This window comes from Lissotriton vulgaris, chromosome 10 (assembly GCF_964263255.1).
Source record: "Lissotriton vulgaris chromosome 10, aLisVul1.2, whole genome shotgun sequence".
Lineage (NCBI taxonomy): Eukaryota > Metazoa > Chordata > Amphibia > Caudata > Salamandridae > Lissotriton > Lissotriton vulgaris.
The window spans coordinates 194604500-194628958 of NC_141698.1; positions in this window are offsets into that span (position 1 = coordinate 194604500).

Sequence of the window (24459 nt, forward strand, 5' to 3'; positions counted from 1 at the left end):
TCATCACTCTGTTGGGTGTGCCCTAACTCATTGCAATAATAACAAGGATTTGATTTTTTCAGAGTTGCCACATCAATCCCAGTACATTGGTCAATCGGAACACCATGACCTCTACCTTTTTGCAGGAACTAATTCCCACCTTTTTCATGGGAGTTCCCAACTTATATACTCTTGCATAGAACCAACATCATGTACAAAAGGTTGACTCAGACTTCCTCTTTGTGCTGCTTTCATCTGTGCCACCATCAAATTCTCCTTCACTTGCTTCTGCTTCATTTCTAATTCATCACCACAATATTTCCCATATCTTAAAATCTCATCAACCATTTATTCTGTTAACAGATCAAATGCTGTTAATCCATCAAGCTAATCTCAGTTCTCAATCCCATCACAAACTGAGACACAAAATCTCCCATGTCTTTGAGAGTCTCTACTTCGCTGTGCTGGTCAAACACCTGGAATAATCTCTCATAATAGGAGTGCACTGACTCTTTGGACTTTTGGATTGTCCAGTCAATCTTAACCCAATCATTGTCTTTTACTGGTATTTCCCCTTTCAAAAACATCATCGGTTGTTATTTTTTCTTCACTAATGGTGATGGGGTATGTGATATCGGACTTCTCTGAGTTTCCTTCTCCAGCCACTCTACAGTTACTTACACTCTGCCCTCAAATCACTCATTACCACAATGTCGAAGAAGGTATTTTAATCTACCCACAAGACTTGAGAAATCTTCACAAATCGCTCAACCTGTGCATACCATTCCACAGGCTTTTCTCTCAATTTTGGAAAAACATTGATGAATGACGCAAGCTCACTCCTACACCAAGGCACATGGACATATCCTCCACCAGGCACTTCTCCCAATCAAAAATTTGAAGTGCCCTCCCCATTTCTAAAATATGGAGGCTGCTCTACTTTAGTTTTCTGGTGATCCCTCTTCTTCACCCATCTGCCAACCTACTTATCTAGCTCATTTCATTTTCAGATGCAACTTACTAACTCCTTAATTTGAGTTTTCATTCCTGGTGTTCTCATACTGCAAATGTCAATTTCATCAAAACATGCACAATAACTTTTCTGCAGAGACTTGGTTTGGCTTAAATCTACATCATACATTCAGGCCAATTCAGAGAATTTATCATGTGCTTATCCTGCTCTTTTAGTGACACATTTACACATAAACACAAGCTTCCTTTCTTAGTAGGTATCTAATCAGGAAAGATCAGGGTTCCCTTGTAACATCTCATCCAGTTCTAACTTTAGTCTGGCCACACCCATTGAGTTTTTCCTCGCAGGAGACTGAATTATTTCTTTTCCTAATCCTGAACCTTCACTTTCTCTTGGGGATCCATTGAAAAATCGAATCAAGTAATCTAGTTCTCAGGAATTACTCGCTATCCTTTCTCTGGGATTACTGTTGATAACACTCTGAGGTGATTCCAAATAGACGTTTCAAATTTCTGTCTGATTCATCATTGATGCTGCAGCAGCAACATAAGGGGTGTTCACCTGACTCAGGACTAAAACAGTACTTCCTATTCCAGGGACCACAGGAGCATTAGCTGATATAGCTACTCCAGTAAGAACTGTCAAAGTATGTGTTGTGTTTCCTGACGACTCTCGTTTATACATAGGAGCTGCCCGACCAATAGTGACCGGAACAGCAATTGTATCTGGGGCCTTGGGAACAGTGGCGTTAACAGAGACACTGATCCCTGAACTCTCTCCAATGAAGTTCTGACTCATATTTACTCCCATAGTTACTGGTGAGGTGGCTATTCCAGAGTTTCCACTTTCAACTGCACCATTAATTCCCAAGGGTTGGACCACATTATTTGAAGTTGGACGCATTGATAACAACATATCTAAGAAGCCATTGCTAGGATAACTATCACTGTCTTCACCTATACTGTCTGAGTTTACTGACCTTTCCTCCTCCTTCATCCCTTTTGTTTCTTTCTCTTTCTCAGGTTCTTCACTCATCAAAACAGGGTATAGTCTAGTTCCCTCTTCTATATCAGTTCTCCATCGCTGTTGTTGTGCATCCCATCTAGCATTGGCAAAGCTATGCACTGTCTTTTCAAACTCTTCTCTGATTGTTTTCCCTTTGCCTAATATGAGCTGTACGCTCCCAAGCATTAAGTGCTTCAAACTGTGAAGGCCTAGGAGGTGGCTTCATTTCACACAATACCCTTATCAAATTTTCAATGATTCTCAAATTAAATGTGGCATAGAGTGGAAACATCAATGCACATTTTTTCTCAATGATTCCATGCCACTGACTCAGCCAAATAGATGTGTGAAGGCCCACATTTATGGCCGTAAAATGATCTGGCATGTCTTCGGGTGGTGCCTCTTCCCCCTTTTGAACAGGTATTCTTACATCTCCCCTAATCAGATTTCGTATAATCCTAAAGAATTTCATTTTCCAACAATAATGTCAACAATCACAAATAGAAATTTGTTCCAAACTAGGAATTAATTCCATACCCAAAATTATCGCTCAGCATCAATAACCAATAACAGCGTGGCTCTCCATGACGTAGTCAACCAATGAGAGCACGGCACAAATGGCAACCATCCGTTCCCAGCGCGGCACACCATGATGTACCCCTCACTCCTCGCAGAGGCTCAGCCTCCTTTATAATTTTCAAAAACATTGTAATACAAGCACAACAACAAAGCTGAGCAAAATTGAACAACTCTGTACGCTCCACTAAGGAATCATAGTATTCAATCACACAAGAAATGGCCAGAGCAACACTTTCCGTCCTAATCTGAAACCTCAACCAGCAGGGAATCTCCCAGATTAATATAGCTTCACCCCTGTGCCAAAGGATCCACCAAACCAACCACACCTTACTTTCACACAAAGATACATTTCCTACCTCAATTATGCCATTGTCAAGACCCCAAACCGAGTTCTGGCCACAATCACTGCACAGACTGCCAAAACAGGTGCAGCCCAGTCCAAAGATCAGACCTGGACCGAACTTGTTCGAAATCGGTGCTCCAAGATGGCCGCCAATTTCAATCTTCATGCTGCGGTCTAGTCTTTTGACCGCAGCTGTGGGAAATCTCCGTGAAGCGCGAGCGCGAGAAGAACTGCGCACTTCACTGAAGCGTTCCGTTGAGAAGCAGCCTTTCTGAGTAACTCTAGAGATTTTATAAATAACTTCTTGTTAAAACGTCCTAGAATTAAACCTTGTAGATCACGGAGGTAGTATTGAGTAAGAGATAAGAACAAGCGACCATTATTCAATTATCGAGTGAACTTACCAGAGTATCTCGTCAGCCGTCCAGCTGGGAATTGCGCGAGGAGTCCTGAGGAAAGAAGACGACAACAGAAGCTAATAAGCTAAGTGACTGAGAGATTTAACGCTAATACAAATTACAGTAATGCATTCTAAAGCCTGGATACTTACCGATTCACCTAGGTAACCGAAGTGAGGAGAATAGCAAGTCTCTTCAGGCAGTATTGTTAGGATATCTGTAACCTAAAACAGGAGATATATAACAGAGTTTAAAAGAATAAAAACGCAACAGCTAGAGGAGAGTCAAAACACGCAACAGAAGAAAAGAATAAAAGAAAAGCCAAGATAAAATGAGAGTAAGTCTAAGATACGATAATTAGATAAGTCACTAGTAAAGTTAGTCCAGAGCTTAACAAAACTTTTACATTTATAATAGGAGCGAAAACGAATACAACCAAAGAGAAGATATCTAGAACAGAGAAGAACGGAAGAAATACAAAAGAAATCACAAGTTAGTGAATGTAAGTAGAGTAGCAAGAAGTTTAATAAGAAGTAGGCAATAAATATTAAGCACTAAGAGTACGGTTGTCATTTCAGGTACAACTAACTTGGTATTCAGACTGAAAAACTAGATACCACAAGAGAATAAGGAGAGGAGCTAGATCCTGGAAGAACTAGGGTAGGTAAAGGTTAATAATACCCAAGCAGAGTAGAAAAGAGACTTCACACAGGATTTGTTGGTAAATTGGTTATTCTTTTCACAGGTTCTGTCGAAGTAAGAAGTCTGCGGAACGGACTAACAAATAAAAGAACCACCAGGACAGTCTCTTCTTGTTTGTTATTTTATCCAATTCCCCCTTCCCCCAAAGGAATAGTTCGGAGGCTCAGTTTTAAGTTGACCTTCAGATGTTCTTGAGGGGGCTTTGGGACCTAGCATCTCTGTTCCTGTGCAAGTCGAACTGGTAAGAATTTGGAGGTCTGACAGCCATTGACGGTACCTCATGACAAGCACCACAACACTTAGGAGACAATTACAACAGAGTGTTTTATACACTGATAACCTATTACTAACCAGGGATCTTAGGCTACGTTGAGCCCGATAACCACTTCAACTTCTTTGCATTAAGCGCTTCCACATCCTCACAGCAACCTTACGCATCTCAGCATCACACCATGCAGGCTCCGAAAAGCACTGCAATCGAGATATAAGCCATTGGAACATGCTACCCTATTGATACTCACCCCTCTGTTATTCCAACACTCTTCTGAGCTGCTGTAATGCCACTGATCCTCCTACTCGAGAGAAGGGCTTTAGGGGCTTGGATTGGGTGTGGGCAAGACTGGTCTCTCACATGAATGAATGACAAAGCTCCCTCTGTCTCAATAATTAAACTATATGACAAGCTACCATCTGGGAGCGGGCAAGCGTGTGATTTACATTCTCTCATCTGATGGATCATTTTAAGTTGACTGAGATGCCAAGGGAGTTAGCAATAATAAAACATCTCAATCTTCTTGAAGCTAATTTGGCCACACAATACAAACCAGGAATCGGTGAGGAATTTTATTTTCAATTAACCGTCAGTCCAATATATATGCTTGTCAGGAGAATATTAAAAAGATGCAAGATTACATCTGGCAAGCTGAAATATAGCAATTGGTTCAGTCTCAGCAGCATTGGATATGAAATGATCACAGCCACAACAACTTAAAAACTGAGAAATAGAAATTGGTGTTCCTTAAAGATTCTCCTATTCTCTCTCCTAAACATGAATAAGTTCTAGAGCCATCTAATCAAGGCTCTAAGTTTAGAATTAGGGCGGTTAATAGAATAGGGTCTCAAGGAAATTTGGAAATGCAAGATGATGTCAGAATAGTAAAGACTCCAGTAGAAGTCTTCCAAAACTGAAATAAGTGTTTAGTATGCAAGAATAAAGCAAGCAGAGTGGTGTTTGTACCCCTCCCAGTCTAATGGAATTTGCTCTAACTTTTAACAGCGGAACACAAATTAAAACCAATAAAATTTCAACAACAATCATATCTCTCCCCACACCACCAGGAGCAAATAATTTCAGTTTCAGTTTATAAACTTTATTTAAAAAATCACAAACGTTATCACAATACAAACATCAAAGCCGGGTTAGACATAACAGTTAATCACTGGATCGACAAACTTGATTGTACAAGGACGTATCACGATGATCTTTAAAATATTAAATAATATGATAGGAGAACTGATTCTAAAAACAAGCCCTTATTAGCGGCCAGTTCTTAACATGATAAAATGTATCCTTCATCTATTAAAAGCATCAAAAGAAACATAAAATGCATAATTCAATCAATAATACAATATCACATAATATACAGTGGATTCAATTACTTAAACCTTCCTTCAGTCCACCCACCTGGCACCTGACCCAAAAACGTAGCCGTTGCTATCATGATTGGGCCATCGACTGATGTTTTTAATATTCTGTACACCTCGCTGTATTCTCTAGTACCCAATGCTAAACAAATTGGTTTAAGCCAGCGTTGCCTCTGTACGCTATATGCCGGGCACGCAAAAAAATGTCTGGTAATGATTCTACCCTATCTAGACAGTATGGGCAATTACTACTACTTGCATCAGAGTTTGACCACCTCAAAATAAAGGCCTTGGTGGGTAACAAGCCTACTCTGAACTGATGGAATAATTTAATTTCTTGTCTTGTGCATTGGCAACATTACCAATTCCACAGAACTTGGAAAATTAATTGCAACACAGAACACTCCCTGTTCCTCAAACACAATGAATAAAATGCTTTGTTTGCTCATTACATCTTCATGTTTCTTTACAAGATGTCTCTTTTAAGGCCTTACTATCAAGAAACTAGTACAAACAACAATACTCCTTTCTTTAGCAAAGAAAACCTTGAGAATGCACCCGTAAAAGAAAGAATAAGCTGACCAAGCAAAGTACATTTCAAAATCAAGGCCTTTAGTCAGACTATCTTTGACTAATTATTTAGGGCCCGAGTCCGATCTCGCTCGGAAGGGGTCCAAATGGGATCCGTAGTAAACAAGTCCGATTCGTAGCCCCGGTTTCCGAATGACTCGTACCACTGTACGTGCGAGCAAGTACGATGTGAATATCGCCTTGTGCTCCGAGCGACTCGTACCCCTGAGCAAAGCCTTCCGGAAGACTACAACTTGGTCGACTCGTGCAGCGCAATGGGTCCGATATCCGAGCGAGCAAGTACGATGCACGCGACGATCAGCCGGATCGAGTCGGAGCCTCGACTCAAAAAAGCTCCATGAAGCGTACTTCGGGGGGCCGTACCAGGCCCCCCCTTTACCCGGGGCCCTCCGAATCGATCCAAACATGCACAGTGTGGCAGGCCCCATGGAGGGCCCGTCACAGGGTGTATGCTTTTCCCCACCCATTTTCTGCAATGGGAGCCTGTGTACTGGTCTGTATGCAGACTCCCATAGACTTCAATGGAAGCCCGAGCGAATCGAGTCTGTATGCTTAAGGACGCATCGTACTCGCTCGCTCGGACGCCCTGAGCACGTTTCGTCCAGAAAGCCCTCGGAATCTGAGCCGTACAAAGGGCTTTCTTGACGGATTGGAGTCAGGTCCTTAATGTGCATTTCAAAAACATGATTATACATGCACGCATATGACTTTCAAAATAAATGCAAACATAAAATAAAGAATGCAAGTTTACTTATGCAAATATAACTTGAACTATAAAACGTGAATAATGAATACATGTAAGCATTTTAATTGAACAGTAGTCAAACGTTTATAAAGCTTCAGTTTCTCAATAGTTACATTTCATTAATGCATTTAAATGCTCACACATGTTTGTATTATTAAGGCACACAGTAAATATAATAACAAAATATAAATGTGAAATTGCACAACGATAACGTGTAAAGGATGGAGTCTAAATTGCGCTATGCCAAGGACATTCTGCATGCTGTGCAGTAGAATACCCTTACATCAGACACTGTGGGGGCTATTCACAAAGCTAACTTCCACTTTTGAGCAAATCACACATGCAATGTACTCTTACACTTTTACGTAACTTTACAACTTTGGGCTATTTACAAAATCTGAGTGTAAAGTTACCCAAACGTGTAGACGTACATGTCTTTGCCCCCAGTGAATGAGGGTAGATACAAATGAAACCAAATGTATGACTGTAGAGACTACTGCCAGAAAATATTATTATTATTATTATTATTATTATTATTATTATTATTATTATTATCAGTAGATCTTTCAGCACCAAACATGATTACCCACTGATACTGCAACACGATTCCACAGAAAGTAATTGAGACAGAGGCTTAACATAAAAACAAATAGGAAATAATGGCAAAACAAATTAAACTACTTAAAATATTTAAATATATAAATAAATATAATTTAATTTTATAATTATAAAATATTTTAACCATCTTTTTAATGGAAAAATTAATGTAATGTAAGTCTGATTTAAAATATAAATCAACTCATTTTAATTAATTCCATCCATCATGAATAATAATTATCAATGCAGAGTAAAAATATTTTTTTACTTAAGTTGGGAATGTATTTATAATTTAAAATTTTGAAAAATAATGTGTTTTTAATATATTTGTAATTGATTAAAGATTTAATTCAATTTAATTCACTATTTAGTTAGTATTGCAATAGTCTTTTTATTTTGTTCTTCATTTAAAAACTGTATATAAAATGAATTTACATAAATATTTACCATAAAAATATTTGTACAAATTTAGTATAAAGTGTAATAAAACGTTTAAATTTTATCTATGCTTTACCAAAGGATAGCTGCACCCTGACTGTGAAGTTTCCCTATGTTAAAATTTAACACAAAGTAAAAACACTTATTTAACTCAAAAAAGTGGCCTACTTTGAGTGATGTAATGCCTCATCCATTATGCCCAAAGAAGATTTTTGCCAGATTGGTTGACTCAACACAATATACGGTGGTTGAACAGTATCCTGGTAGGATTCAGGTGTTTCTGGCAATTTTGACAATTTAGCCTAAATTACCTCGTTATTATACTCATCAAACTTAAATTGCCCTGATTTTTTTCACATGCATCAGCCTTATAAGCAATGGAACAAAGAATAGGGGACACATCAATGGGCTACTTTAAAAAGCCCTGCCCCATCACCTCTACTTACGGTATTTGGGCGAGAGGACTAGATGCTTTCAGTGGATGATTGGGGTAGATCTTGTGTCGCTGTATGTAGATAGTTTGCTTTTTGTACTTGAGTTGCCCAAAATAATCCAGACTGGCAGCTAAACAGAACCTCAATGACTTCAGAGTTTATTTGTGGCTTTGGTCAAAAGGGACAAGTCTCACCTGTTTTCCCTGAGGAGAGCTGCAAATACTATGGAATATTATCTCAATCTACCCTGATGGTAGCTGTTGGAAGTGGGGGTCCTTATCCCTCAACGTGGCCACCAAATGCTGGAGGCGGGAGTCCCTGACCCCTCGTTTCAACGTTAGGCTAAGTAAGGACACCGTCTGAGATAGCCCTGTTCACCCCCTTAGTAGATTGGAACGAGCAGCCAGGCTTATCTCCAAGGCACGAGTGTACAATATGTGCAGCCACTCTCACAGCAACCCAATGATGTCACCACAAATAGACTCCACACAAGTTTTTATAAAATGAGTGTAATCTTTATATTAGACGTTATACGATATGACCACATGATACAATATCAACATATAAGAATGGGTAGTATTCCTTCCGGTGGGTTGGTAGGTTCTTATCCCAACCAGCGCTTCTAACCAACAGTTAAGCTCACTTCTAAACGTTTCCAAAAGGTAAGGAAAGTCGTATTGCTAGAATCACACATGTTGCAAAAGAAAAGAAATACTGCAATGTGTAACGATATTCTCTTGTACTGTGCAACAGAGAAACAATGCCATACGTAGCGCCACAGTCATGTAATTTGCAATAGAAGGAATAATGCAATGCGTATCACTAACAGCATGCCCTGTACCAGGAATAAACAAAGCAATGCGTCACGCTACAATCATGTACTGTGCAGGGAACAAATAATGCACTGAGCCACGTTATAAACAGATACTGTGCGATGAAGAAATAATGCAATGCGCTACGTTACAATCATGTACTCTGTAAGGTAAAAATAACGCAGTGCGTAGCGCAACAAGCATGTAGTTTGTCAGGCACAAATGAGTTCAGGCATCATACGACAGTTCAGTAGTTTGTTAGCAGCAATAATGCAAAGAGTAACATGACAGCTTAGGTGCTCCGTTAACAGTGCCCCCAATATGTATCAATGATGACGCAAAAGTACTGCTTCTCACTCTGGCCCCAGTACTGCCCCTTCTTGGGTAAGCAGGGGCCGAAATCCGAGCCGAAGCAACATGCTCACGCAGCTGACAGAAGTGAAAGGCCAAGAAAGTGTCCCTCCAGGCCTGCACCCCACCCCAGGTGGTGATCCACGTTACCTGGGGGGTGGGGTGTCTCTCTCTTCTCCTCTTTCACTGACTTGGGCCTTGATGCAGAACTCCGTCAATGGGTACGGCGAGTTCAGGCCGACGGCTCAGCTCCTCCGGAGCTGCCGGTCCGGGCCGCTGCTGTTTTACTCCGAGGGCCCAATGACCTGGCCCTCCTTCCGGCAGTCTCAGTTAACACCGAGACCCGCCCTCAGCACTGTGGAGACTTACTTCGAGTTCGGTGCACACACTACCCAGACACCCCTCACCAGCACCTCAGGTTGCACCTCGACACGCACTCTGCTCGTCCAAGACTCGCCTCTTCTCTGGTGCTCACGATGACCCAGCGCTCTTCACCAGCGCCTCTGCTTGCACCATGACACACACCCTGTGAGTCTGAGTCTCTCCTCTTCTCCATGTGCACACAATGTCCAGGCGCTCTTCACCAATGCCCTGGCAGCACTACGACACGCACTCTGCATGTCTGAGTCTCACTTCTTCACTCAGTGCACACGATGACCAGGTGCTCCTCACCAACGCCGTGGCTGCACCACGACATGCACTCTACGTGTCCGAGTCTCACCTCGTCTCCCCATGCACACAACGACCAGGTGCTACTCCCCAATGCCTTGGCCTGCATCACAACACGCACCCTGCGCATACAGGACTCAGCTTACTCCTGCGTGCCCATGATCACAAGGCGCACCTTCTGAGGGTCTCAAGCTACAAAAGTACGTGCACCCCGGCCCAGCCAATACCTTGGGTGTATCAACAGGGGTGGGGAAGACAATACAACACAAAAGAGAAACAATATTTTCAAAGGTGACTGGGAACACCGGAAGTGAAACGTGCAGTGTGGTGTAGGTTAAAACTAGCTAAGAGGTGTCACTGTGCCTAAACTTTATGTGCGGCCATTGCATCTCCCATTCACCACCATCCTTCACGTTTTTAACCCTGGCCGGAGGGTCCAGGAATAAAGTTTAGGCACAGCGACATCTCCGAGCTAGTTTTAACCTACACCACACTGCACTTTTCACTTCTGGTGTTCCCTGTCACCTTTGAAAATATTATTTCTCTTTTGCGTTGTATTGTCTTCTCCACCCCTATTGCTCCACCCCATGTGTTGGCTGTGCCGGGGTGTTTTGTAGCAGCCCTATGATGAAGCATGTCACACAATTTGGTGAGTGAGGGCAGTATTAAGACACACAACACATGCCACCATAAGACACAGACTTTTTATTGCTCCCTTCTCCTTTTGGTGTACATCACTACTTTCAAGTAAAGAGTGCATGGCAAGGTATCTAGGACCCTTGCTGGAATTAAACCCACTACACGCAAATCACACCCTGGAAAGAATACCAGAAAAGAAAATCTCCATTGTATACAAAACATGTGTCATAAATAGGGCACCATGCCTGCCATGGTGAGAAATGGTTGGGAGGCAGACTTGGGCACTTTGGAGCACGATAATTGATGGTTGGTACTTACGGACCCAGGTAAGTCAGCCATTTCATTCCACTTTCAGCCAGTCAAATTCCACCCTTCACACACTGGGTATAATTCACCAGACTCTAACTGTGACTCATGAAATGGGAATCATCTCCATTATGCTTACGATTTCTGGTTTGCAATGGGGATTTTAATAACATAGTATGGGGGTGTTGAGTTATTCAATTGTTCTGGAAGGTAGTAGCTAAACCCCCTTTGGAGATATTCGATCAGAAAATAGCTCTCACCTGTTAGATTGTCTGATAAATATACACAAAGACCTGGATGATAAGTGGCAGGGGAAGACTCACTGCAGACAAACCTGATTCATGGCTAAAGGAGATATCGGTTTTTTGTTAAACAATGGTCCTTTAGCTTAAACAAATTGAACAGGAATAAACACAGGCTAAAAATGAAGACTGTGTGTTTTCTTCAATGTCCAGCCGGACAAGGAAGCTTTTATTTAGAAGAATTAGTGGATTAACACATATGAGGTGAAACAAGTCACACAAAAATAATAACTGGGCACAAGCCTGTACCGAGTCAAGAAAGGACAATACATGGGGAAAAGTAACAGGCAAACAAACAGGAGAAATGGCGGCTTACAATGCAATGAAATTATAAGTAAGCTCTATCCCACAGTAACTGCAACATAAATCATAAATCGAAAAAGCAGCAGTACTATGTTAAACAGTCGACGAACGTTTCGATCCCTATCTCCAGGGGTTATACTGGGATCATCATCAGGACTAAATTAGATTGAGCTTTGCCTGATTAGTTGTATTAGTAGGCCTGCGGGGTTTAAACAGGAGGAAAGGAAGAAAAAACAAATGTCTTAGAATTCACGAAATACAGAAAGACATATCAGACATACCTCTTTAGTTCAGATTGCAAAAGCTTGTTTTGTGAAAAAATGGAGTTGTGCACATGCAAAATGTGTGCACTGAGCCTTAGGTGCTTGTATCCAAAGGGCACAGTTGTCATTGTGCTCATGTTTGGGTGCACTGTCATGCAGATATGTGAATAAATTCTGAAGTGAATAAAACCATTTATATTGTGTCAAAATGGAGATAAAACAGTGAGCCAAGTGAGAGCAGCGAGGGGCGGCTCGGCGTGGCACTTAAGTGTAGTGCAGGTGAGTGGATCTCAAGGATTGAGGGGTGGTTAATCATGGGAATTCGACGGGGGCCAAACTAGAATTGCGGAGTGTACCTAGAAGGCCATGCTCATGGGCGGCGGAGGGGTCCTGATAACCTTCTGAGCAGAGTGCTGGATCGCGTATCACTGTTGGATTAAAAAGCGGGTTGTTTAAAAATTGACCGCTGAGGGGGCAATTGCCGTGATCAGCCACATCCAACATTACTACAAATTGCCCTCGTCGGGTTCCAATGAGGTTTGCAGGAGCAAGCACAGGCGGAAGATGCCATGATTGACAGATTCTGCTTATCACACTCTGCTCCCTGCTGCTTCTGCTAATCAGCACAGTCAGGAGGAGTAAGAGGCAGCTTTGCCTCTGCACTGGTGCTTGAGCCAACTCTGCGTTCAAGAAAAACTGCAAGCTTTTTTTACATGCTCAGTGCATGTAGAAGGAGGGCAATGTCTCTGTACACCCTGTCTGCATGCACTTCCCATGTGCAAGGGAAGCATTATATAAACTGATTGCCTGAGTTTAGAGCTTTAACCTGGCCAATGAATCCCTGAGTGGTAGCTGGAAAGTGGTGTGGCTCTAACTGCCAAACTTCTTGTGTGAAGGGAAGTCTAGGCAGATTTCACATGCTGGTTTTTGAGGTTGTAATAAAGGTATTGCAACAATTCAGTGCAAAATGCAAAGGAACTTTACTAGCATAACAAATTATACCAGTTTGTGATACCAAGTTAATTCAGTGGCAGGTAACCCATGGAAAAAGTGGGATACAATATTATTTTTGAGCTTTACACAAAGATATATTATTAGATGTAAACACATACGTCACCTATTTCTCACCTTTCTCTGGGCTCTCCTAGGATAGTCAATATTTTCTTTCTTCGCTGATATTTTTCTAGGGAGGCCAGTTTCCATCCGAGGCGACTTCCCAAAGAAAATGCTTAATTCTTTTTATGGACCTTATTTATAAATAAACATTAACATAGCATCTTCTAAAAATCTGAAGAGGCTTTTTCCGCCTACCTCTCTCTTCCTCCTCCTGGTTTTGAGGTAGTTGAACCTCTTTGTCTTTGATAATGGAGACCCAACCGGCTCTGCGGTTGTGATCACCTTCAGAGTGTGCTACCGTCTGCAGGGCCATCAGTGCTAAATTTGAGCCGGTGGTTTCAGGTGCTCAGCACCGGCACTTAGAGCCTGATTACGATGTCGGGCGGAAAGCCAGATTCTCCAAGACCGTGTCAGAATCCATCCGCCTGACCGATTACGAAGCCCACGGTCGGAAGGGGAACCGTTCAGTCATTCCAAATAGGTTCCGACCGGCATTCAGAGAATCTGATTCGGTCGGAACCAATACGTGCAGCTCAACACACAGCGCTTCCGTCCGATTACGATGTTGGATCCCAACTGCCTTTCCGACTCGGTCTGTCCGACACAAAAAGTCTGTCGGAAACTGACTTTGGGAGCCCCTAGCAGGTCCCCATACATCCTGAGTCCTCCAGTTTGTGGTCGAGGGGATACCCAAGGGACCCCTCTGTGATACCATGCACAGTGTGGCAGGCCCCATAGGATGCCGGGGACAGGGTGCAAGGTTTTCCGCAGACACCCATTTTCCCCATAGGAGCCTGTGTTGTCGATCGGAACACAGGCTCCCATTGAAGTCAATAGGATTCCTTCCAAATGGTGTACGGAAGCATCATAATCGATCGGTCAGAACCGCGCACGCGAGTCGGTCGGAACTGAACCCGACAAGGAGTCGGGCAGTTTCGTTTCCGACCGACATCGTAATGAGGCCCTTAATTGTGAACACTGGCTCTTATGACAGCTGATACACGGTGGCACTGTTTGTGGGATTTGGAGATAAGCAGAACAATAGTTATTTTATTAATTCAATACATATTAAAAATAACTAATACCAGCCGCTCAAGCCATTCTAATCGCTTTAGGGGCCTCAAACAGTCTGAATTGTCACACTTGTAGCAGTGTGATGATTAGTAGTTGTGTAGGTACTGTGATGGCAGTGTTCGGAGGGGTAATGAGAGGGGCTATGTGTGGTGCAAGCTGTGGTGGCTTCCTCACAAGGGCCACAACACCTATTCTTTTTGCAATTTAAGCACTGAGGGCCACCATCTGCATTGAAGGCTCACCCTGTCTTCTGACACTGTTTTGTCCTTCTACATACTGTCATGGTGGACCCTAGCTTTGAGGATTTGGAAGTTTGTCCTTAAAAAACTAAATAAATGACATGGCAGGTCGGTCAAACTTTCGCATTTTTACCAAATCTGCTCCTGGGGTGGAAGCAATTTCAGCACAAAAGCCCCGGCGCACCCGCAATAAACGCAAACTTTGCTAGACTGACTAAAGGGAGTAGGGTGTTGCAAGTTCTGCACCCAGTAGTTTGGTAGCCAGGTCGCCAAACCTTAGGTGAGAACCCATGTCCATGCAGTAAGACTGGGCACAGCATATACAATTCTTTCTTGGACTGCCATAGAGATAAACCATATTTTCTGAAAGCTCATCCACTGATTCGGCAAACCTATGCTTCATTAAATGTTTGAGAATTTAAACTTAACCTAATGCATACAGGTAATTGAAATTACACGATAATGTAACTCGCATTGCTGTCTACCAATAATAACCAAGCAACAAATACAAAATCGAAGAAACCTCCTATCCTTAATGTGTTCATTAGTAGGTTGCTAAACTACATATAAACGCAGCAGCAGCTGAACATTCTCTTCATTCATTTCCTTAATTCAGACGGCTAATTGGAAATCCATACACTATTCAAACACCTACAAAATATTTTGACGCTTGGGTAAAAATGTGATGCATTGATGTATTTGAACTGTTGGGGCAACATGATACTGTTCAAAGACAATTTATATGAGACAGGCAAACAGAAAGGTAATATGTGATCTAAACTAAATCTGCCTTGCAAGGTATTAATCCTTTCCCAAACATCAATAGTTCTCACTCCAGTATTTTTGTACATGTTTTTGACAGGGAATTTGTTTTTGATTTAGTGCTGTATAATAAAACTTTCGAAAATAATATTTTCGTTAAAATACTAAACGTTTTAAAAGTGAATATTATGCTTTCAAGTTAAGAAATGGTCATGAAATTAGTGTTACTGTTGGTAAATGATTCCACAAAAATTGTGCAAATCATATATGAGGATGCAAAGAAAAATGAGTGTTTGTTATGTTAGTTTGTGTTTGTATGGTGTACTGCCCCATTATTTGCCGTCTCCCTGCTGTGTGCCTTCTAGACGGTGCATTTCTGTGTTTACAAGAGGGTTTTTGAAGATAAGGGTCTATATTGATTGAAAATTATGAATATATATCCTCGACTCGACATGCATACTTTGACAATAGACAGGGTCGGATTAGGACTGCAATTAGGCAGTCCCTAAAAAAGTGGCCCACATTCGCGGGTCGTGTGCTTTCAAAAAACATAATTTGATTAGTCTCATTGGACTCATTATTAGAGAAATGTTTGGTAACCTAAGCATTTTAAAGCCTATAGAATTAGTAATAATGGTGAAAACTAGAAGCACTGCTTTTTGACCAGGTGGGCGAGGTGAAATGAAATGGCCCAATGGTCACAATACCTGATCTGGCTATGGTTACCACCTGGCTGTTTTTTTTACCAGCATGACCTATATTTTAATATCCCAGCCACTGCAAAAATGAAGAAAAATGCAAACTTAAGTAGGCAGCTTTGGCCCCAGTGACACCTTCTCTCTAGTTTAATAAAAGCTTAATAAAGGTTACCTCACAGTGAGGCCTATGCAAGTACACACACCCTCCAGGAACACTTCTCTTAGTTCACTCCCTCCCCAGCTCTCTATAGCCTCAGGGTAAAGGCCTTGCAAGGGAGGGGTAAAGAAAAAGTACACAACTGCTGCTCCAGTGGGGCCTGAGGTGTAGATGGCCCATATCCAAAAATTCTGGTCCTCCAATGAGGCCCCGGCATACCCCCAACCACCATTGCCTGATTGTGATGGCCTGGCAGGGGAGGGGTCAGGGTCAAGACACTGCTTCGCTGCCCCACTGGGGGGCTGAGGTAAGTATGACTCAATAAATAGAGCAACACCTGGCCACCATTAAGCCAGATTGTCATACTTAACACCTTCACCCTGCCCACCATCGCCTGAAGTGTGATGGCCTGGGAGGGCAGGAATGAAGCAGAGCCCCTTTAAAAACTGGCCCACATGTCACCCTTAGGCACCAACCCATCCACCAATGCCCGAGTGCCCTCTTTCCCAATGTTACCCTGACAATAGATATATGACACAATGGTGGTCACCAATGTGTAGTCATAGTTAGGTCAGACCTTGCAGAAGAACAGTTTTTTGTTTTGTTAATTTCACTGACGCTGTTCGATGAATCATTACTAAACGTTTAAACAAATGTTAGGTCCTAGAGAAAAGTTTTGTAGGTGATACAAAAAAGCAGCTGAATGGAATTGCAATTTATTTGGCAGAAAGTTAAATCTTTACTCAGACAGTGTGCTTTTGACAATGCTGTGTAAATCAATACACTCATTTTTGAGAAATTTGAGTTTAAAAAGGTGCAGGGTGGTTATGAATTGGTTTATAATTTAGTGATATCTTGATGGCTTGTCCTGTGGGAGTCCCACAGGAGTTCCGCAAATTAAAAAAATATGTGCCTTTTGGCTGGGGAGGTTTTATCCCATCGCCTTCTCAGTCCTACTGGGCTGGTACTGGTCTTGCAGGACCGAACGTTCTGATTGGCTGGCTGCCCCCTCAAGAAAAATGTAGGGGACGCCATTACAGGACACAGAGACTCATTCGCTGTGCCCTGAAATACAAAGAAAACATAGACGTGGGCAGAATAGGAACACCCTGACTGCCTAGCACTCATGGTTGGATCCAGAAGGACCATCCCAGGGGCCAATATATATATATTTATTTTATATATATATTTTCATTGAAAGAAGAAAAACAAGAGGAAATATTACACATACCAGGTGTCATACGGTAAAATACATTGCAACGATGAGTGGGCGAATAAGCCAATATAGTAAAATCAGTATACAGGAGAGTAAGACGTCAACATGAACAGGTATATAAAAAGAGAGTAACAATACGATCCAAAACCCCGCAAATTGCGCAAATTTCGTCCAACTTACGATTCAGGATAATTAAAATTGAAACAGACTCCCAGATATGTGAAAGAGATCGATTCAGGATAAGCAACCCGCCTCTTGTAAAAAAGGAGAAAAAGAAAAGAAAAAAGGCTATAGAACTAAACAAAGACAAAATAAAAAAAAACTCCCCCGTTCCCCCCACCCTGCCTCCCTGCAATGGCTACGGCCTAACCCCACTAGCAGCGTGTCTGTAGCCCCACAACTAAATCCTAAAAGAAGGTAAAGAGTGGAGAAGGAGGTATCATACATGCTCCAGGCCCCCTTCCCTCACTGCCAGAAGCAAACCACCCCGTATTATGGTCAAGACACTGTGAAGCAGCAATCACAATACAACCGGGGGAGTTTGTAAAAACCACTGACTCCCTCATCATTGTAGGCTACAAGTCCCGTATCGAATACAGCTGTGTTATCAATCCCGTACAATCAGACTCAACCCTGGCCACTCAGATTTTTCATGCGAGCTCTCTCCGCTCGAACCGCCATCCCAACAGGAGAATAAAAACGTTCAAGAAAGTCAAAGTCAGTGCGGTGCGATCAAATCCAACGTGTTAGTACTTGAAGTCCACATATCAAAAGGAGATACCTGTCCACCAACAGTGAGGCACTAGAACGTGATTGAGTCAACTGGGAGAAAAAGAATGATGTATCAATCCGATAGTCACTGATAAAATTATCCGGGAGTATAAAATCCACTGTGTCCATCTTGGGCGGTATCGGCATTGAGTATGCAGAGTTATTGATAATTCCAGACTCGCTAGCTGTTGTTCGGGAGCCGACCGAAAACACCAGATCAGGTTTCCACTCGGGGTCCTCTATCACAGGCATGCCCTGAATCGCGGGTAACACCACGTGTTCCAAAGCTATTGAAGAGTCGTGGTCCGGTCTCAGACACATACTCTTGGCTTTTACGTCCATTTTGTGGATGATGGCGGCGACCTGCAAGTGAAGCGCCCCAATGGTGGCCATTATGGTCTGCAGAGATGGCGTATATTCCACCCTCTCCATATCTTCTCGCGAAGCAATAGATCAGACCTCTGGCCCCGGAGGTGGACTACTCCAGGGTAACAGGCACAAGCGGGTCCGACATTAACGGAGGGCACCCGTCATTTCCGCGGTCTAGACACCATTGCCGTAAGCAAGGATCCAAGCCCGTCGACCCCGGGAGGTCACCAGGGTCTTCGGGCAACGGACTACCACACACAGCGACCGGTGCGTCTCACCGCCGTATCCTTAAAATCCACCTGGCCACCGTATCACCATCCAAACTGGTCAGGATATTCTCCACTTCTGGAGACTGGACGCCGCCCAAGTCCCGCGGGCGATGTTGTTCAACTCTGATCCGGGTGGGTCAGAAATCGAGGCCCCGGCTTCCACGCTGGGTTAGGCCGAGAATGAAAACACGACGTAGCTCCGTCATTCGAGGAGATGGAAATCTCGGGATTACACCTTTATGCTCTGCAACACTTCAGCCACACGGGAGTCTGGGACGATTTCAGGATCAATATCAGGATTCATGAGCTAACTGAAAGTGCCTTGTTAGTGACGTATGAGTTTAGGCACTCCTTAAGTCATCAAACATGGACTCTAGCACTCATCTTTGCAGTCATTCGTCCATTATTCTACCCACAGACTTATTCTTGCATTCACTCAATTACCCATCTGCAACAAAACAAACGCAACACACATATAGAAAATAAAAGAACAAAAATAGAAAAAATAGAAGATGCCACTAATTAATTTTGCTGGATACATTCTTTCAATACAAAAATTAAATTAAACATACATGAGATGGCTCTCTTCCAATAGTATTGTACACAGTTTATCGCTGTTGTTAAGTCTCAACATAGCAGCAATGTTTGAAGGCAACTGGTTGACCATCTTGGAGCGTTAAAAATATTAATAAGCTATGCACAATACCATTTCAAGATGGCCACTCTGGAAATATCGTACTAGGCTGCCGCCTGCAAATACTAAAGTAGATAGTGTATCATTGTTCTACTCTAAGGTGGCCAACATAATGTTTCTAAACATGGTAGCCATTTTGGAATGGTACCACAATGATACACCATGGACACAACCACTCCAAGAAAACTGGCAAAATGAGAGATAGTGGCTGTACAAAATACACCACACTACAAATAAAATGAGCAGCAAGTACGTAGCCCGAATCGACAGTCTGTGGAGCTGCAGGGTGCTCGAAAAAAAGAAAAAAAAGGTAGACGTGAAAGAAGACATAAATAAGGAAAAATTGGAAAAATAAAGGACCGGCCATCAGCCCAGACACTGAAGGACACTTATTTTCTGGTGGATGTGCTCATATGATCAGGCAAAATGCTGTAATTCGGAGGACAGTAGAGTCAATGTACGAAATTATCTAATCTACTGGCCCATGCAGATGGCCATTATGGAAATAGCAAAATATTTTCAAACAGACAGAAGAGGACTGACACAAAGGCCCGCTAAATGAATACATGTATGTATAGTTAATTGTCTATTGCAATGGCCTGGAAGACAACTGCACCTGCTAAGCTCTCATTTATATACAATAGCATCTAGTCAGGACTATCACAGTGAAAATCTAATACTGTTAGGGTTTGAACAAGGAAGTACCCCACTCCACTATCCTTGCTTACAACAGTAGTCTATGAGATTCCATGTAACAAAATGCCTGTCTACATTCATTAATACAGTTTACAATACAAATTGGGCGGGGACAGAGGCAAAGACAGATTGCACCTATCCTCAGTGGAGTAATATCTATTCAAATGCACAAGGTGCTAGGGACCGGAGATTTAATACCCCTAAATCTCCTGAGATACGCAGTATCTCTAAATTCCATAAACAACACAGTGGTCCAGCACACTTAATTTAGGTCAACGTTTAACAAAAGTAACTGATATAACTTAAACATTTGTAAATCAAATATCAAATTCAAGAATGGAAACTCAGCAGAGCTGTTCTTTCAAATACTTTATTGATGACTTGTTTTTTCAGACAAGATAAAAGACCGTAGCCAATGCGTTTCATCCGTGTGGACTTCTTTAGTGCTACAAACAACATATCTATACTACTATTATACTATTATAAAGAGAGAGCTGAAAACTAAGCACGGGCGAATTTTGCGAATCTCGCGTTCGCGAATTATGCGGATTTGCGAACTCGCAATCCGCAAAATCCACGAATTCTCGCGAATTTGCGGATTTTTTTTATTTGTGTGTGTTCGCGCGGGTTTCTGCCAGTTCGCGAGGGTTTTGTACAATTTCGCAAAACGCGAACTTACCTGTCGGGTCGCAAGTTTCGCGAACTTGTTGTTTCTACGTGTCCAGCCTGTTTGGGACACTCTTCTTCATCACTGCCACTCTCTGTCACCACTGCCACTCTCTGACTACTCATGCCACCCTCTGGCCCACCCATGCCACCCTCTGTTTCATCACAGCACCCTCTGGTTGTCCAGTCAGTGTACATTATTGTGGCAAAGCAAGCACACCTTCCCTGCCTCAAGTGACCTGAATTAATTTGGGGCTGATTAATGTGTCACAGAATATTTTTTTAGCTGGCACCTGCTTCCTTAGTGCTTCCTGATTAGTGATCTTTTGCACTTGCTAAGTGCTTTCATTGTTGCAAAATTAGTTACAACACCTGCCCTGCCCCAACTGACAATAATGAATTAGGGGCTGATTAATGGATTTGAACTTCCAGCCTGGCTCCTGCTTGTCTCCCTTAGCTGTAATTCAGGACCTTTGTGGCATATGTGTAACTATTCTGAGGTTCAGAGCAGGGTCACATAATAGTTGCAACTGGCAACTGAACTCTGGAGGGGCCCCTCAGGAAGCACTACAGGAAATGGCTACTAATGATGAGCCTGAACTTTTGAACCTGGTAAGTAGTTTCAGTTTTGCTAAGATCGTATTTCTGCAATTTTGCGCTTATTCGCGGGGCGCGAAGTTGTACTGGGAAGCCGCGAACTCACGCGAACAGTGCGAGCAAGCCATAAAATCCGCTGCTCGCGGATTTGCGGATTTTGCGGGAGATTCGCGAATCTCGCGGATTGCGAATTTACCGAAAATCCGCAAAATCCGCGAGCGAAACGGATTTTCCGCCCATGCTTACTGAAAACTTTGAGGGGGTAAACTCAAAAAGTACAGCACCAATCACAACACCCAATACAGCATTGTAAAGGGGAGTTGCAGCAGATGGACATCGACTATACAGGTGGCCACCATATACATTAGAAACATCAAAGAACCTTAGGGGTAAAGTAGCCCCTTGTGGGCGTTGCCATGGGCATGTCGGGGGCGTGGCCATGGGCGTGTCAAACTACACACATTATTACTTTGTGGTCGTAACCCGTCTCTGAGGGGCGTGGGCGAGGGGCATGGCCTTTCAAAGTACACACTCAGAGGGCTGCGTCATTCAGTAGCGCGCCTTTCCATTCGCGAGTTGTAATCACTTCTCACACGTCCGTATAGACGTCCGTGTACAAACCACAAGGTGCGCCGTATTCACGCACATTGCCATTCATGCGGAGTTAATAATATATGTTGCGAATCAAGCTTTCTGGGCATAAACGTTAACGTTCTCCACCGGGGATAAAACACAATTACAATAAAAAGGGGCCGCCTGACGCAAGCAATGTGCGCCCACATTCACTCTTCACCTTGCCCTTATCATGACAGTGCGCCGAGAAGTTGGTGCGACGATAACTTTGTGGGCTTACTCACAGGGGGATGCGCTACATTATGACGAAATAAAGTGGGGCGGCTTTCGCCGGCGCGGTTCCGATCACTTCTCAGACGTACGTCTACAAAGTGTAAATGTAAATGTAATTTATATTTATATAGCGCATTATCACCAACAGTCTCTAAGCGCTTGCTTTGGGAACCCGTCCTGGTTTTTCCCTGTGAGATGACCCCTACTGGGCACCCCCAAGGTGAATGCCAGGCATCCCGCCGGGGGGGGGGAATAGTGGAGATTAAGCAAGCTATTGCCCGGAGTTGCAGAGTGTGAATCCGTGATTCGAGCAGGCACCGAAGCGAGAATTATCGAGTCTGTGGACATTTTTGGGCTCAAGACCCTGCCGCGTCGGGAATTAAACCTTGGTCCCGGGTCTGCTTCATGGTCTGCCTCTTCTAACCATTGAGCCACACTTCTCCACAAAGAAGCTGCGCCACATTAAATGATCCTTCGCATCCAAACGCCTATTCTTAAATAACGGAATTCACATTCAATCATTTACTTACGTTACATTTGGGACAAGTGGCTGCATTAACAAAAAGAATAAAGGGGCGCGTAAGCGCAAAATTCACTCACCGCGGCATTCACGCTCCAACGGCTACAGCGGGAAGTAAAGGCAGCCTCACAACAACACGAAGTAACAGACTTCAATATTTATTTGGAAGCACGGGTTCACTCAGGACAACACTAAAACATGAGGACGGACACACAACCAAAGAGATGCAAATACGGCCCAGCTAACAAGCCACATATGTGAAACACAACGCGTGCGCTGGGACTCAAAGCAGCCCTCGCAAGCACACAATCACGCCGGACAATACTTGAACCTGAGGACGCACACACAACCAAAGACCTGCAAATACGGCCCACATACCAAGACACAGATGAAAAACGATGATAATAACACTGCATGCAGAAATTAAAAAAAAATAAACGTTAATAAAAGGCCAAACATACAAAGTCATAGGTGTAGACTTAAGAGAAGACTGCTTCACTCATGGACAGTTATATGTAGCACTCTCTAGGTCCGCCAATGTGCAAAATCAATTTATTCTACGCCCACATTGAAATGAGACGAAAAATGTTGTATACCGTGAAATTTTAAAAGAAATTACAATTTACCATTACAAACATTACACACATAACATTTCATCCCCGGACAACGTCGGGACGGGCTGCTAGTATATGTATATTCAAGATTATCCGATAGTCGTGGCTCCGGTGAGGGAAAAACAAACCCCCCGCCGGAGGCGCAGAAAAACCCGTAGAGGCGGGGGAGGCAGGAAGAGGCAGGGGCGAACCCGAGGCTGGGGGAATCGCAGGAAGAACACAAGCAGGCAATAAAAGCGTCCAATCTAACAGTAGTCAACCTCACGGAAAGAACCCTTACCGATGTTGAACACAAGATACTCACGATGGGATTAACATTCTGTAGCAGCAATCAATTGGAGTATACACAAGTACGCATATACCTATTTAGTTTTGTGCGGAAGCTTAAGCTCCATAAATATTTTAAAACTAGATAACATCTGAAAGAACGAAAAGGGAATACCGTGAGGCTGACTGCAACTGACACCCTCACTGGGAAAGATCTGACAGCAATTGAGTGTCTGGAAGAAATGAGGTTAGAGATTGCTGGTGAATCAGTGCTCGAAATTCTAGATTTTCCAACTAGAGCGGTAAATGTGGGTGTAGAACAGGATAGAGAAGAAAGTCCATTTAAACCTAAGTCCTTGCTCAACCCGCAGATGCCATCTGATGCTATTGATATTTATTCTGATGCGATGACCAGTGACCTCCTCAAGTTCAGAGGGAGACCTAAACAAAACATATGCTCAGGTAATCTATAAAAAATGGAGAAACAAGCACTACAACAATTAGTACAAGACCAAACCATTGTCATAAAACCCTCTGATAAGGGGGGTAAAGTGGTATTACAAACAACGGAGGTGTACTGTGAAGAAGCACTCCGACAATTTGTATACGGATTGTTATTTAAATGTTACAGCTAAAGAGTACCAAAAAACGATCACGGAATATTATAATTTGATTGCCAAATGGTACAGTAAGAATATGTTGGGCCCAGAAGAACATTTATTTTTACGGAGTTCAAATCCTGTTACACCTACTTTCTATCACAAACCTAAACTGCATAAGGACAATAAACATCCGCCTGGTCGGCCTATTGTTTC